General features: G+C 42.0%; 1 long non-coding RNA gene across 1 annotated transcript in view; it reads right to left on the bottom strand.

Annotated features, from left to right (window-relative positions):
- Window positions 1-14,075, bottom strand: part of LOC128332148 (uncharacterized) — a 36,749-nt gene extending 22,674 nt beyond the window's left edge. Inside the window, exon 1 of the long non-coding RNA XR_008310577.1 lies at window positions 13,981-14,075. This is a non-coding gene — a long non-coding RNA (uncharacterized LOC128332148). The remainder of the gene's footprint in view (window positions 1-13,980) is intronic.
- Window positions 14,076-14,475: the final 400 nt, after the last annotated feature.

The raw sequence follows: 14,475 nt of genomic DNA, 5'->3' as shown, positions 1-14,475 counted from the left end.
TAGCCTCCCAAGTCAGTAAGTTCTACGGGTCAATGGTAAATGACAAAGAAAAGGGTTTTTCTCCATTTGTTTTAAACCTGCTTATTTTTATTGTGAACAATGTGCAATAAAGCCATGATGTTGTGGGAAATGCCTTTCTGTTTAATTTTTCTTTGAGTTGACTTGAAGCAGTTTGGTTTAACTCAAGACTAAAGTGATTTTTCCTCGAAATTTGCCTTCTGCACAAAAATTCCCTGCTCTGTGAACTTTTCACCCTAACTAGGAATGAAAATAAATCTCAAAACACTGCAGCACTTTATAGAAGAGAGTTTCCATTTTGCAACCCACCCTAGTCAGTATTGATTTGGCATCAGATGGTTGCTACTGGTTTCAAGAAGTAGCAGGAGAAAGACAGGCCCATTAAATCAAACTTTATTAACACACAAGAGGAATCTCCATCTGGGTGGAGTTCCAAAAATGTGTGTGACAACCCATTATACTGTACTTAACATCCCATGTCTGACTCAGAAAGTATTATATAACTTGCTTCTGTGTTCTGCATTATTTGACTAAGGAAGCAATAAATAATCCATTTATACTAGCCTAACCCATCTGAAGCCAATAGACAAAGTTCTATACACACACACACACACACACACACACACACACACACACACACACACTCAAAGCCTCTGTCAAATTATGTGATCAAAATCCACAGAATTTATTTTGCACAGACATATGCATTAGCATGCTTTATTCTGAAGATATATGGAAAGGAAGTGGTATGCTGGCACATGTATGGTTTTGTAGATGTTTAAAGGTATGGAGGCATCTCTGGTAGCTATGAAGGAGAAAGATTTAATAAGTAGGGCCCATTTAGTTCTGTTTAGCATCTGCCTGAGTCAAGCACAATTGGCCATGAACCAGTCTTGAGGGAGCAGTGATTCATTTTGACATGTGTGTCTGACAGGGTCTGCTTTATTCCCTTAGCCTAGGAACCACAGCCACAGAGGGAGAGGTGAAAAAGAAAAAAAGAAAGGGAAAACTGACTACACAGAGAGTTTACACTGCTTTGGTTTTGATTCCCACATATTTTTTTCAATTATTTGCTTTCTGATTCCATAACTGCATTTTTCTGAAACTACATCTTTTAAGATGAGCTTATATTTTCTTTTTCCATTCTAGTATCCACCTGACCTCAGCCAAATACTTCTATTTCTCCAAGAATGCTAGGGGCTTCCTTATGGGGGATGACTCTCTCTGAAGTCATCCCCCATCTACCTAAAATGGATCCACCACCACCCACCCACCCCACCCAAATTCCCCCTCATTAGCAAATTGGGGTCTTCTATATACTTTGCTTTTATGCCAATTGCTTTGGAGCAGTTTATTTCCAAAGCAATGTCAACATTCCACACACACCCCATGGCAACTTTTAAAAAAAAGTATTACCAAGATCTATTAAAAGTATTCTAATAAAACATAACTAGCTTTCATTATTTTTTAAGGAAACCTATTTATTGTTTTAAGCTGCTATTTCTTTGTTTGGGGGTGGGGGTTTCCCTGGACATTTTGTGTGAGATCACTGCTCTGTCCTGAGCAATGGCAGGTATGCACCCCAAAATGTGTCAGACTGAGAGCTGGGGATGCTCTTTACTAACTCAGCTCAAGACAGAGGCACTGCGTGCTCCTTCTCCACCTTGCCAAATTCTGCTGCTGGAGTGTGATGTGCAGGGTTGCTCACCTGAGTGGGTGCCTCTCCACTGTACCTTACTCTGCATTCATACTTAACGCAGAACCAAGGGACCGATGGATCCGTAGTTCCCCCTCCTCCCGCTCCGGTGTGCACTTACCTGTCTGCATTCGGATGTAACCTGAATTGCAGTCAGGGAGACTGAGGAGAGGAGGGGGAACTGGCTGCCGGGCTTCCTCCTTCACATGAAGGACGGCTGCTGCAGCCAATTAGAACGGAGAGAGGGAGGAGCTTCCTTTTCTGAATTCAGATGTACAGCTGCCAGCTGCTAACCTGTAGGAACAGCAAAACTCACAACAGACCAAGGATTCAAATTGGAGTTTGGGGAGGGAAACCTTCGGTCGCTTTTCCAGTGGGGCAAAGGGTCCATGGATTAAGACATACAAGAAATCCAAGCTCTGCCCTATTTAACTAGGGATGTGAAAACTGGTTCGAATTTGAACTGGTTCAAATTCAAACCAGTTCGGTTCAATGGTTCAAATTCGAACCAAACCAGCCATCAGGTTTGAGCTGGTCTTGTGGTAGCAAGCATGACTTGTCCCCATAGCTAAGCAGGGTCTGCCCTGGTTGCATATGAATGGGAGACTTGATGTGTGAGCACTGCAAGATATTCCCCTCAGGGGATGAAGCTGCTCTGGGAAGAACAGTAGGTTTCAAGTTCCCTCCCAGGCAGCATCTCCAAGATAGGACAAGATTTTTTTTTTAATAGGACAATATTTTTTTATTGAACCAACAAACTACCAAAGCATACAGTACGTTGCCAAAGCACAATTATATACAAAGTGGTTGTTTGTACATGATATATCTACAAAGATTTACACACAAGGATTTGGAAACCCACAAGGTTATGAAGTATATGCAGGCAGTACTGTAACTCGGGGGTGGGGGATTTCAAGGCACATCAGGTAATCGGGGGGGTTACGTCCAACGTCCATTTCTACAATTTGTCCCATTGCTGTTTAGAAGAGATACTCTTGTCTTTTTGCACATAACCATACAAACTTTTCCAGAAGAGATTTACTGTCTCATCTGCGTGAACCTCTTGGTTGCGTCTTCCCTCCCTATTCCTATGCAGGAGCTTTGCATAAATGACATACAGGTTTACTAACCTGATTACGAGAAGGGGAATGTTCCAATTCCCTAGTATGAGGGCACCCATTCCGTCTCGTTTCCTTCAAGATTTCTTTCTGGGACCTCGAAAGGAGGTTCTATCGCTCAAACCTGAGGTTAGTTCTTCCCAAGTCTGTTTTTCCAAATCAGGCCACTATAACAGCTTGCTTACTCCCTGACACACTCTTTTGGCTACCACACACTCTTTTAAGAAATGTGAGTGGGTTTCCCTGAATGTTTTACCTAGCTCACTAGCTTTCTGTTTGCAGGTGATTTTAGGGCACTCTTGCTGGTCCTCTGGGAGTCATGGCTTAGCCACATTAAGTGGTAGTACTTGATGGTATAAGCGCCACCTTGTTTCCCATAAATGAAAAGGGACTTTTTTCTCCTTAAAGAGAGCGATAGGGTGATCGGGTTGCAACAAGTACTGTGAAGTGCGGTGTTTGTAGCATTTACGTTCTAAATCAGGTTTTAAGAAACCCACTTCTAGAATCTCTCCATAAATTGTTTTCCTTAGCTGCTTAACTGAGGAGGATCCTTTAAACAGATCCGGTTCAACCTTCCATTTTTTAAGTGTGAATAACAAATCTCTCAAGTAGTCCGGGTGTTCTCTTTTTAATACTTGTGTGATATTACCATTGAAAGATCCTTTCCCCCACCATGCTATGCCCCATGCTGACTTGCACCAACGCAGAGCGAAAAGCGAGACCCAGGTTTTTTGCAGGAGGTTGGACATATTATGGACATTCTTGAAAATCCAGTTTCCAAAATTGTAGGACATGAATTCAGTTACAAAATAGGGTTGCAAGGCAGGTAGGGATAGGCCTCCCCGCTCAACCTCCTTAAATGCTGCCACACGGGCCAAAGGGAACGACGCTGTGTGCCATACTAGATGGAAGATCTGGCTTTCAACTCTCCGAAGGAGATCAAGCGGGGGAGGATAGACTACCGCCAGGTTATGCACCAGGGGTATCAGGTATAGGGCTGAGAGAGATTCCTGCCTGCAACCTTGGAGAAGCACCTGCCAGCCTGTGAAGACAATACTGAGCTAGATAGACCAATGGTCTGACTCAGTATATGGCAGCTTCCTATATTCCTATGTTCCTATGAGCTCCAGGTTCGAATTCAAACCAAACTGGGGGGAGGTTCAATTCAAACCAGTTCAAACCTCCAAAAGTGGGTGGTGTGGTAGCTACTCCTAACCCCCCAAGCAATCGGACACTTGTACAATTTTTAATGAATTTTTGAATTCTTTGTTTATTATTTTCTCATAGGGTATAATGGGACTCGAACCAGCCCATTATTCCCTATTGTGGAGCACCCATGGGTGCCAACTACCGTCCAAATCCTGAAGCAATCGGACACTCCTACGATTTTTTAAATGAATATTTGAAATATTTTAAAATATTTTTCTCATAGGTTATAATGGGACTTGAACCAGCTCATTATCCCCTATTGTGGAGCACCTAGGGTCACAAACATGGGGTCGGTGGTAAGCACTCAGGGGTGCTACAACCCACCAAACGCCAAGGCAATCAGACACTCCTCTGATTATTGGTGAATTTATAATTATTTTTGAATTCCTCATAGGGAATAATGAGGATTCCAGCAAATGTATAGCTTCACATTGGGGGGGAAAGGAGTGGCCTAAAGCAGAGTGTGGTGGGTGGTAGTGCCCAATGGGGAGGAAGGTACCAGGAATGGCAAGGAAGCTACCAGAATTATTTCAAAGGAATTGGGCAAAGGGCTGATTTTAAGTTATTTTTGAAGTTTACGGATCTTTAAGGTTTTTCTCCATAGGGAAGAATGGAGGTTTCAGCTGCACTTGGTTTCATAACTGCACTTGGGGGCTGCTGGGCTGTCCCAGAGCGAGTGGTGGTGTAGTTCACAGAGAGTGCCAACCACCCCCATGGGTTGCTAACCCATGGGGTAAAGGGTTTTGTTGTTTCTGAGGTGTTCTGAGTGTAGATTATCTGGTAGCAAATGAGAGTGGGTTCATGGTTTGCCATTGTAAGCCTCATATGCTGCTAGAGAATCTACACTTGGAACACTTCAGAAACAATATATATTGTTGTTATCAATATATTTTCATCTCTAATTGCCCTCAAGATGCATCTATTGTCTCAGGCTTTTTACTGACTGACCGACTGACATTAATTTTAAACTGTTTAATTGTTTTTATCTCTGGAAATTGTTTTAACATTTTATTCTGTGAGATTGGTTTCATTGTTTTTACTCTGTTTTATCTTTGTTGTGTCTTAAATTGCGTACACCAGCTAGAGTGACAGGTGGTATATAAAGGTATCAGGTGGTATATAAATATGATAGATAAATAAAAATAATAAATAAAGATGGACCGAAAAACCAATGGCCAGTGTTGCTTCTTCCATTGCACTGCTTTAACTTGTATGAAATCCCTTGAGGACATGGCATTGGGATTCTCCCCCCACACACACACACACTTTCCTCCTGAAGATCAAATGAAACAAATAAACAGACCTGCAATATCTGCTTCCCAGGTTATTCTGGTTTCAAAACCCTGCCGTCTCCTGCTGCCAGGCCTTTCCTTTTGCTTTGGTGCAACATCAGAGTGTAACGGCGGTGACCCTATGCACTTGCTTCAAATGAGTGTAAACAGAAGATGATATTACATTTCTGAATGAAGTGGACTATCCCATGGCGGAGGATAATAGTGGTCGCCTAGCACCAGGTCTCCCCACCCCCCTGCTCAAAAAGATGAGGGAGAACTTAAAAGTCAAGGAAACCCAAAGACAAGGGTGAAAGTTGATTACTTTACGGATTAAACTGTAACCCTGGTGAAGTCAGCAAATACTGTTTCTAAGCAGTGATTTCAGTGTCTCTCGAGCACTATGAATCTCAGCTCTGTGATTAGGAATGCAATGTTTAAAAGATATAAATATCATTTTATGAGACCTTAAAAATGTTATTTGGTGTTTTGACTAAAAAAGAAAAAAAATACATTCGGCAGCGACACATGACTCAAGGGAATTTCATGGTCATGTGTGTTTGAAAACTCTATTAATGAAACATAAAATAATCCTTTTTAAATATTGTAAAACTCTCAATTTGCAGTGCTCATGAAGAATGGCAGCACTTTTAATAAATATATTGGCACTGCACACTGATTTATTCCCACTTCTGGTTAATTGAATTTCCATAAGAAGACTGAATAATATCAAGGAACCGTTGGAATTTCACTGTTTCTCAGCAAAGTTTGGATTATTATTTCATTAAGAAACTAAGTAGATATTAAAGCTTATCCAGATGGTTTATATATTATAATAATCTTCTTCATAGAAATTCTCACAAAGAAAATAATTAAGCATAAACACACTGTGATCTTCAAAAAGCACAGTGTTATTTAACTTGAAATCCCGTAATGGCTATGACCTTTAACCCCGATGTAACCATTTCTATCCAGGCTACTCATGGAAGGACACCAAATAACAAAACTGAATGCAAAGGTTAACAAAGTTAGTGGACCAAACAAACTTGATACTGAGAATGAACTTTCACATGCAGCAAAAAAATAAACATATCTATCCCAAGCTGATCTACACAGGAGGTTTGAGATAGCAAAATATTAAATGTTATTAACTGCATAATCTCTATTTTACAGATAAGTGTTTACCTAAAGAGTTAGTATCCTTTCAAACTGATAACATGTCATTTCTCCAAAGAGTTCATGCACTAGGGTGTTCCAAATGAGATTATTTTAGAGTTGCTCTTCCCCAAAGGCATTTCCTAATGATAGGAAAGTTGTTGCATCCTAATGTCCGGATTAAAAAAAAAAACCTTTCTAATGACAAAGCCCTACCCAATAATCTAATCCAGATCAGTTTTCCCCCCTTTCTTTTAGAAAACTGTGTAAGAAATCTGAGCCACCCTGATACACTCAGGAATTTGATTTCTTAAAAGAGAACGACACTGGTTTTTATGTTTTCCATTTCTTCCAAATCATTTTACAACACCATTGGTGCTCTTTTAGCAGAACAGGCATTAGGTAATGCTCCATGAACTGAGTTCAGCAGTGCAAATTTCTACGTAGCATGCTCAAATGGCCATGGATAGGAGAAAAGCAACTCTGGTTCTGTTCTGAAGGGCAGGAATATGTGCACTTGTGTCCCATGGCCCCTTAAGTCTGAAATAAGGAAAAGTTTTAGTTTCAAGTGAACATGTCTAATCCTGAGTCAGAACAATGCTACATCTAGTTTAATATTATCTATACCAGGGCTGCTCAACTTCGGCCTTCCTGCAGAGGGTGGCCTACAGTTCCCATAATCCCTGGCTATTGACTGCTGTGACTGGGGATTATGGGAGTTGTAGTCCCAAAACAAATGGAGAGCCAAAGTTGAGCAGCCCTGATCTACACTGACTGGCAGTGGTTCACCAAGATTTTAGACAGAACATTAAAAGCCGCCTCTAAAGAGGCCAGGGATTAAACCTGAGACCTTCTGCATACGCTGATTTTTCACTGCAGCAGCACAAAGCTCCCCACTACAACCACAAGTTATCTTTCCTGTGTAGTCATCACCAACTTCTATTTTATCTACATAAGTGTGAAGACAGGATAATATTTTGGCCTAAATATTACATTTAGAACATCAGTGGCAGATGAAATTAAGCATGCTGTCCAATCACTCAGTTTTGGAAGATCCTTTTCAAGCTCTCCAGTGTCTCCTGAAATTTTACTGTTCTAAATGATTAAATAGTACTGGTTCCTTCTAATAAGGATCATTGGCAAAGCCTACTGTTTACTACCCTCCATTGTGAAAATGGTTGATCTCCTCGAGCTTTATTGTTTTAAAAATGGCTTTCTATTTTTCCCCACCATTTATCAATTCATAAGAAGGACCACCTTCTTATCCTACTGGTGCCAAAGAGCCTTTGGTAAAGGCTCTTATTGAAAATCAAAGAGCAAAATGACACAATTTGAGCCTTATTTACATGTTACCCTAAAACAATTCCTCTGCAGCAGGCCTATTGAAGATACCTTCCTACTTTTCTATATTGTTGACCATTCTAGGTTGCTGAGATAGCTGTCCATGGGAGAAGGGGTTGTTTCGTCATCGCACATTATGAGCAGTTCTGCTCAGCAGCTCTCTCCCCTCCGACGGTTCTTCTCATGAGTTGTGAGGGGGTGTCTCCATGGCCTGGCAGTCTCTTCAGCAAATGTAGTCCATCCACCCTAGGTCAGCATCCATCATCATCTCAGATGTCAAACCGCTCCTTTCACTGGAGCAGTGCTGATCCTGCTGCCCTGCCCTGCTCATGAGTCAGCCTAGGGACCACAAACCCCCAAGGCCCCCCTTCCCCAGCCTTTCTGTGAAAAAGGAAAGGCTTTCTGGCTGCTCAAGAATCCCTGGTTGGGGCTTCCCTTTAAACCAAACCCTGGATAACTCCTGCCCAGCCATTTGCCCCCCTCCTAGTGCTGTGATGGGGTGCCTTGTTTGTGTTGCCACCAGGAGTGTTTTGCTTGTGAACATAGGTCATTGTTGCTTCAATCTTGGGAGCAAAACACTTAGTGCCCATCCTGTCATCCCATCCCATTTCCCTCCTGCTTGACTAGTGGGGCGGGGGAGCAAGGGACAGAGTGCAAAGAGGGAATGCCCCTGTGTGACTGTGCCACTTGACAGGCTGACAAGCCTGGGATGGGATTGGACAGGCAACTGTATAACTGGATAGGTGACAAAAGGGGTGGGGCTGTTACTTGGAGAGGCGGCCAGCGAGAAGCACCACAGCCATGGAGTGGCTGTAATCCCGGGTGGGTCTGCGCTGCTGTCTCTATGACTGCTGTTTCTAAATAAGCCCAAAACTGAGGTTATGGCAGTGCCCGGGACTGGATGTAATGCTTTGGTGACCAAACTGGAGGTCTCAGCAGCTAACCTGATTGCAAACCAAAGAGATAAATTGGAGTTTGGTGAGGCAAACCACAGATCGCTTTCAGCTCGAAACAGCAGTTTCACAAATTTGGACATAATGGAGTTCAAACCTCTGCCGCATTTAACTTCAGTTTTGTGTTACGTCTGAATTTGGCCAGTCATTAGGTTGATGGGTCTGTAATATCCTGGACCCCACTCACATATCTTTTCCTAAATGTAAATGTTATATTGGCTCCCTTTACAATTCAAAAAAGTTGGCTTTACTGATGTTACTTCTTTAGCTAGATCAACAATTTTAGATTTGAGTTTTTTAGGAACTCTAAGATGAATTCATCCAGCAACTGTTATCTGTAGTGATCTGATGGCTGGTTCTAAATGTTCAGACTGTGTCCCCCACACCACATTATAATCTTTCAGACACAATTTTTAAAATCAATTGTTTACATATGGATCTATATCCTTTGAAATGAAGACTATGGCAAAGAATTAATTTAGTTTCACTGAAATGAAATCTCTACATCTTCCTTCAGTGGGCATGCCCCCTCATATCCACCACACAGGTTGCTTCTTGTATATGGAACACTATGTGAATGACCAATTCATGTAGTTCTTTGCCTCATAAAGAAGGAGAGTGTTACTTGCCATGACATTATTAGAGATTATCTCCGCACTTTGGCTCTTTTCATAATTTAAGCACCAGGAATCCTCCTACAGCAGGGTATAAATAACAAATGGCTTAATATTATTATTATTTATTATTATTTAGTACATTTTATGTACTAATAGTCATTAAGAAGTCTTTTGAATGCCTCTCCCCAACAACTTCAAAGTGTTACTGTGGGGTAAGCTTGCTCATGATTTATCCTAGGCTCCTTAAGCTCTAAGCTGCATTTTGCTTTAGTACCTGTGATATTATCCAAAGTAATGTGGAGAAAACTAATCACCCTTGGAGGAGCCAATCTGGTTTGGCATCTTGGCAAAATGGCATGAAGGAGGCCCTTTGAAGTTTTACTAGTTTTGTTTAATGCTCAACTAGACTACCAGAATTCCTTTTAAAGCTATTGACACATACAGATGGAAATGTTCAATAAGATTAGGAAAATGTCACTAATGATATGATGCCAAATACATATAAAAGAATAAATCAAAAATGTGTATGCCACACCAGATTTGACTTCCAAACTACTTTAACTCAAATAATAATCAGTCCAACCTTAACCTTCAGTATTTAATATCAAATATTCGAGACTCTCCCATGTGTCACAACAAGGTGATTTCCAGCTCAATCAATTACCCAACAAGCTGAAGCTTGAAATTAAATTTATTCTAGTCCTGTTATTTTGGGTCTTGTTGATTTCAACACATCTTGCCATTAGCCTTAAGAAAAATCCAAATAAAGGAGGTGGTGTTCTGCCTTTTCCAGATGAAGGTTCTTAGATCCAGCCTTATCTTTGAAGGCCCAAGTGATTGGGCCCCAATCAGCATCACCATACTCATGGTCAACACGCATGCGCACGAAACACATGAACATGCGCTTCGGCCATGAGCGTGGCTACGCTGATTAGGGCGCAAGTAGGAATGCTGCAGCCCAGCATGCCCGCTGTTTTAGAGAGTGCAGCGGGGTGGGGCAGAGGCTGACAGGTAGGCAGCGCTTTCCCTGTTTCTTAAAGCACACCCCCACCCCCCGAACCTTCCGGGAGTGCACGAACAGTTCGTGCACTTCCATACTGCCATGTAAGAAATAACTGGAGGTGTCTGGAATTGAATGGGGAGAGTGTATTGAGTCATGTATGCTTGGCATAACTTAGGGACTTGGATGAGGAGGGAATGGGCTTTGGCTTAGCAAAGAAGTGCTTCCAAAATGTGGGAGTGAAGAAGGAATGAAAGAATTAGGCATATGCCAGCCTCTGTGGGTACGTGCCTTTCTAGGCGCTGAACTCTACAAAGCTGAGGCTCTGCATAAGTGCAGTTCCTACAAGTGTGCTTGCACAGAGACCTGTAGAAGGCCAGAGACCATGCAGAAAAAGAAAAGTACAAATTTTGGTTATCAAATGTTTAATACATTTCTAATATCTATGCAAAACGATACTTCTTTGAGGAGGTGTTATAGCTCAGTAGCAGAGCACTGAGATCCAGTGAGATCCAGTTTAATCTTCCACATGTCCAGTCAAAAAGATCTCAAGTCAGAGGGCTGGGAAAGACCCCAGACTGAGACCTTGGAGTCCCACTGCTCTAAGTCACAGAGGACAGTACTGGGCTAGAAGAGCCAATGATCTGACTGGATGAGGGAGCTTCAAATGTTGTGAATTCTTCAGGAATAGTACTGAACACTTCCAGTACTAAATGCAGTCTAGAAGGGCTGTGCCAATACACCCTTATTGAATTACACTCTAAATATGAATGTTGGCACAAGAAAGACCACACTAACAATTTAGATCACAAGAGTGTCGATTTCTGAAACTTTCTGTATTTACAGGGAGAAACCTTTTCCCTCTATACAAGCTCAACTTTGTCAGCTGGAGAGGTCATTTTTCATAGCCCGCAAAGTATTAAGGTAGAACAAAGAGAGTTCCTTATTCTACATGCTTTCCGGTTTTAACAACACAAGACCTCTTTTCTCAATTTTGGGAATCTTTGAAGATTCAGAAGCTGTTACTCCTATTTAAGAGAAGGATATTGAATAATTCCTGCCTGTTATGCAACTCTATATTCTCCAGATGGTTATTTTATATACTATTTTAAAACTGGTTTAAAAATATCCTGTATTGTGATTGACTCAACAAGTCACAGCTGCTGTATACAGTTTTCAAACGACTTTCATTTGGTATCCATCTTAAGATTAAAGAAATAAAGATACAACTTTTAAATTCCAAACCTGTATTAATGTTTTGCTGGTCATATTGGAAGAATGGAAGGAAAGGGAGTAGTAATAGGCATTAAGTTGCTGATTCACTTTTAATCACAGTTAAAGTTGAGGTCATCGTTGCCTATAAAACTGTATACAGCTTGAGCCCAGTGTATTTTAGGAAACACCTTTTCCTAAATGAACATTCCTGCCTTTAAGAGGCTCTTCTCCAAGTGGTATTTGCATAAGGGAAATTCTGCTCAGGAGTGGAGAGTGCCTTCCTCTATAGTTGCACTACAGTTCCAAAGTTTACAAAGATCCTTTCAGAAATAGACTTGCCTGAGATTGAAATAAGACATCAAAACAGATAAGGAGACCTGCTGAACCACACCAAACATCCACCTAGTCTAGCATCCTGCTTCCTGATCACAAGCAAGGCTTGAAGGTAATACCAAGCCCCACCCATGTACTGCAATAGGTATTCAGTGCCATATTTCCTCTGAACCTGGGAGTTCCATATAGGCCAGAGGTTCCAAACCTGTGGTAGTCCAGATGTTGTTGAACTACAACTCCTATAATCCCCAGCTACAATCTGTGGTGGCTGGGATGATGGGAATTGTAGTTCAGCAACATCTGGACTACAACAGGTTGGGAACCCCAGATATAAGCCATCATTGAGTCATAGTCATTGACTGACTTTACATACACAGAGGTTTCATAGAAAGCTGCCTTATGCCAAGTCAATCCATCCAGGTCAGTACAGTCTACACCAGGCCTACAGTCTACACCAGGTTCAGCTTAGGTGTCCCAGGTGTTTTTTCACTACATCACCAATAAACCCCAGCCACAGTAGCCAATAGCCAGGGATTATTGGAGTTGTAGGCCCTATCTCTGACAATTTTTTAAAAATCTGTTCACCCAGGCTTTTAATTAAATACCCTTTTAACATTGTTTTGAAATATTGTTTTAAAATTTTAAATTGTTGTAATGTTTTAACTTTTTGCGGTCATTTGCTTTAACCAATGTTTTAATTTCTCTGTTGTCATTTATTTGTTTTAACTAATATTTTTATTTTTCTGTTGTCAATTTTTGTTGTGAACCACCCAGAGACGTAAGTTTTGAGCAGTATAAAAATAAGTTAAATAAAATAAATAAATAATAAACATCTGCAGGAGGGCCGAAGTTGAGCAGGTCTACACTGACTGGCAGCAACTCTACAGAGTTTCCTAAGCCCTACCTGGACATGCCAAGGATCAAACCTCAGGCCTTTTGCACACAAAGCAGATGTTTTTCCAGTGAGTGACAGTCCTTCTCCACATAGGGCCTCTCCTCTTGCATGAACTTGTCTGAACCTTCTGAAAGCCATCTCAGCTCATGGCCATCATCACATTGTGTGGGAGGACCATACATTTAATCGACTTCAAATCATATAGGACACACATCCTATATGGGAGGAGATCTGGTCTTGAGGTAGCAAGCATGACTTGTCTCCTTTGCTAAGCAGGGGACTGCCTTGGTTGCATATGAATGCAGGGGCGTAGCAAGGTTGGAGTGGGCCCAGAGACAAGATTTTAAAATGGGGCCCCCCCACTCAAAGTCCAGGGCCTCCGCACACCCCAGGCCCCCAAGGATTTAAGTCTGATATTCCAAAATAAGTATGCTGCCTGGAAATACATTTCACTGAATACACACACGCACACGTCACAATATATAGTGATATACATTGAGTACTATACATTTGTTTTACTTTTAATGCCTAGAACATACTAGAAAGATGAATGATTAAAATGGACCCCTTGCTGCAGATTAGCAAAGGAGACTTTCAACCATGCAGGGTGAACCTATGTTTGTTTTCTCAGAATTCTGAACAAATTCAGTCAAGTTCGATTCCAGGAGGTTTTTCACAGGAGGCTTTTAAAGCCCTTTAACACACACCTCCTCTGGAATAGAAGTGCTGCATTCACATGTTGGCCAGATTTACCCTGAAGTCCCTGCAAGTTATTGGGGAGCAGTTCACACACAAGAAAAATAAAATAAAATAAAATAAAAGCAGAAGACATGTTTCACAGTTCTCACTCAGACCTTCTGGGTTGCAAAACAACTTGAACATAAGTGCATTTATGAATGAATGAATGAATGAATAAAATAAATATAATACTGTTTCTTCCAGAAGTTTTTGTAATTTTCTGCCATGAAACAAGCCACTTATAGGACTTTTTAGATAGTTGTTTTAAAGCCAGCAAATTTTCCAAGCTGTTTAAAAATAAATATTCAGAGACTTCTCAGTCCCTCCCCCCCATATCAAAGCCCTATGGCAAGCAGATCCCTATATATCCGGGGGGTGGGTGGGCAGGGAAGGTAACCACAAAAAGGAGTTCACACTCTACCTGGCAGCAGGGGGTCTTCTGCTGCAGAGACCAGTGGTGGCCACTCTGGCTGCCTCCTCCTTCCTGGCTGGCTTGGGCCCTACTGGAGTTCAGGCTTCACAGAGGCCTACACGGAGGCCTCCGTGGAAGCCCCGCCCACCCACCGATCAGCTGAGAGGCGGGAGAAAAGGAGCTTTTTGCAGCTTGTCTGCTGCCTGGATTGCCGGCCAGGAGAACAAGCTGGAGAGACAGCGAACAGGGCAAGTGGCTGAGGGGCCTTGGGGGCTGGGCTGGGGGCAATGGGGAGTCACGTGAGGTGCCTCTGGGGGGTCCCTCCAGGCAGTGGGGCCCCCAGACAACTGTCTCCCCTTGCCCGATTGTTGTTACGCGCCTGTATGAATGGGAGACTACATGTTTGAGCACTGCAAGATATTCCCCTTAGGGGATGGGGCCTCTTTGGGAAGAGCACCTGCATGCTTGCATGGAAAAGGTTCCAAGTTCCCCAAGATAGGGCTG

Source organism: Hemicordylus capensis, chromosome 6 (genome assembly GCF_027244095.1).
Source record: "Hemicordylus capensis ecotype Gifberg chromosome 6, rHemCap1.1.pri, whole genome shotgun sequence".
In the NCBI taxonomy this organism is placed as follows: Eukaryota; Metazoa; Chordata; class Lepidosauria; order Squamata; family Cordylidae; genus Hemicordylus; species Hemicordylus capensis.
This window is presented reverse-complemented; position numbering and strand designations above follow the sequence as displayed.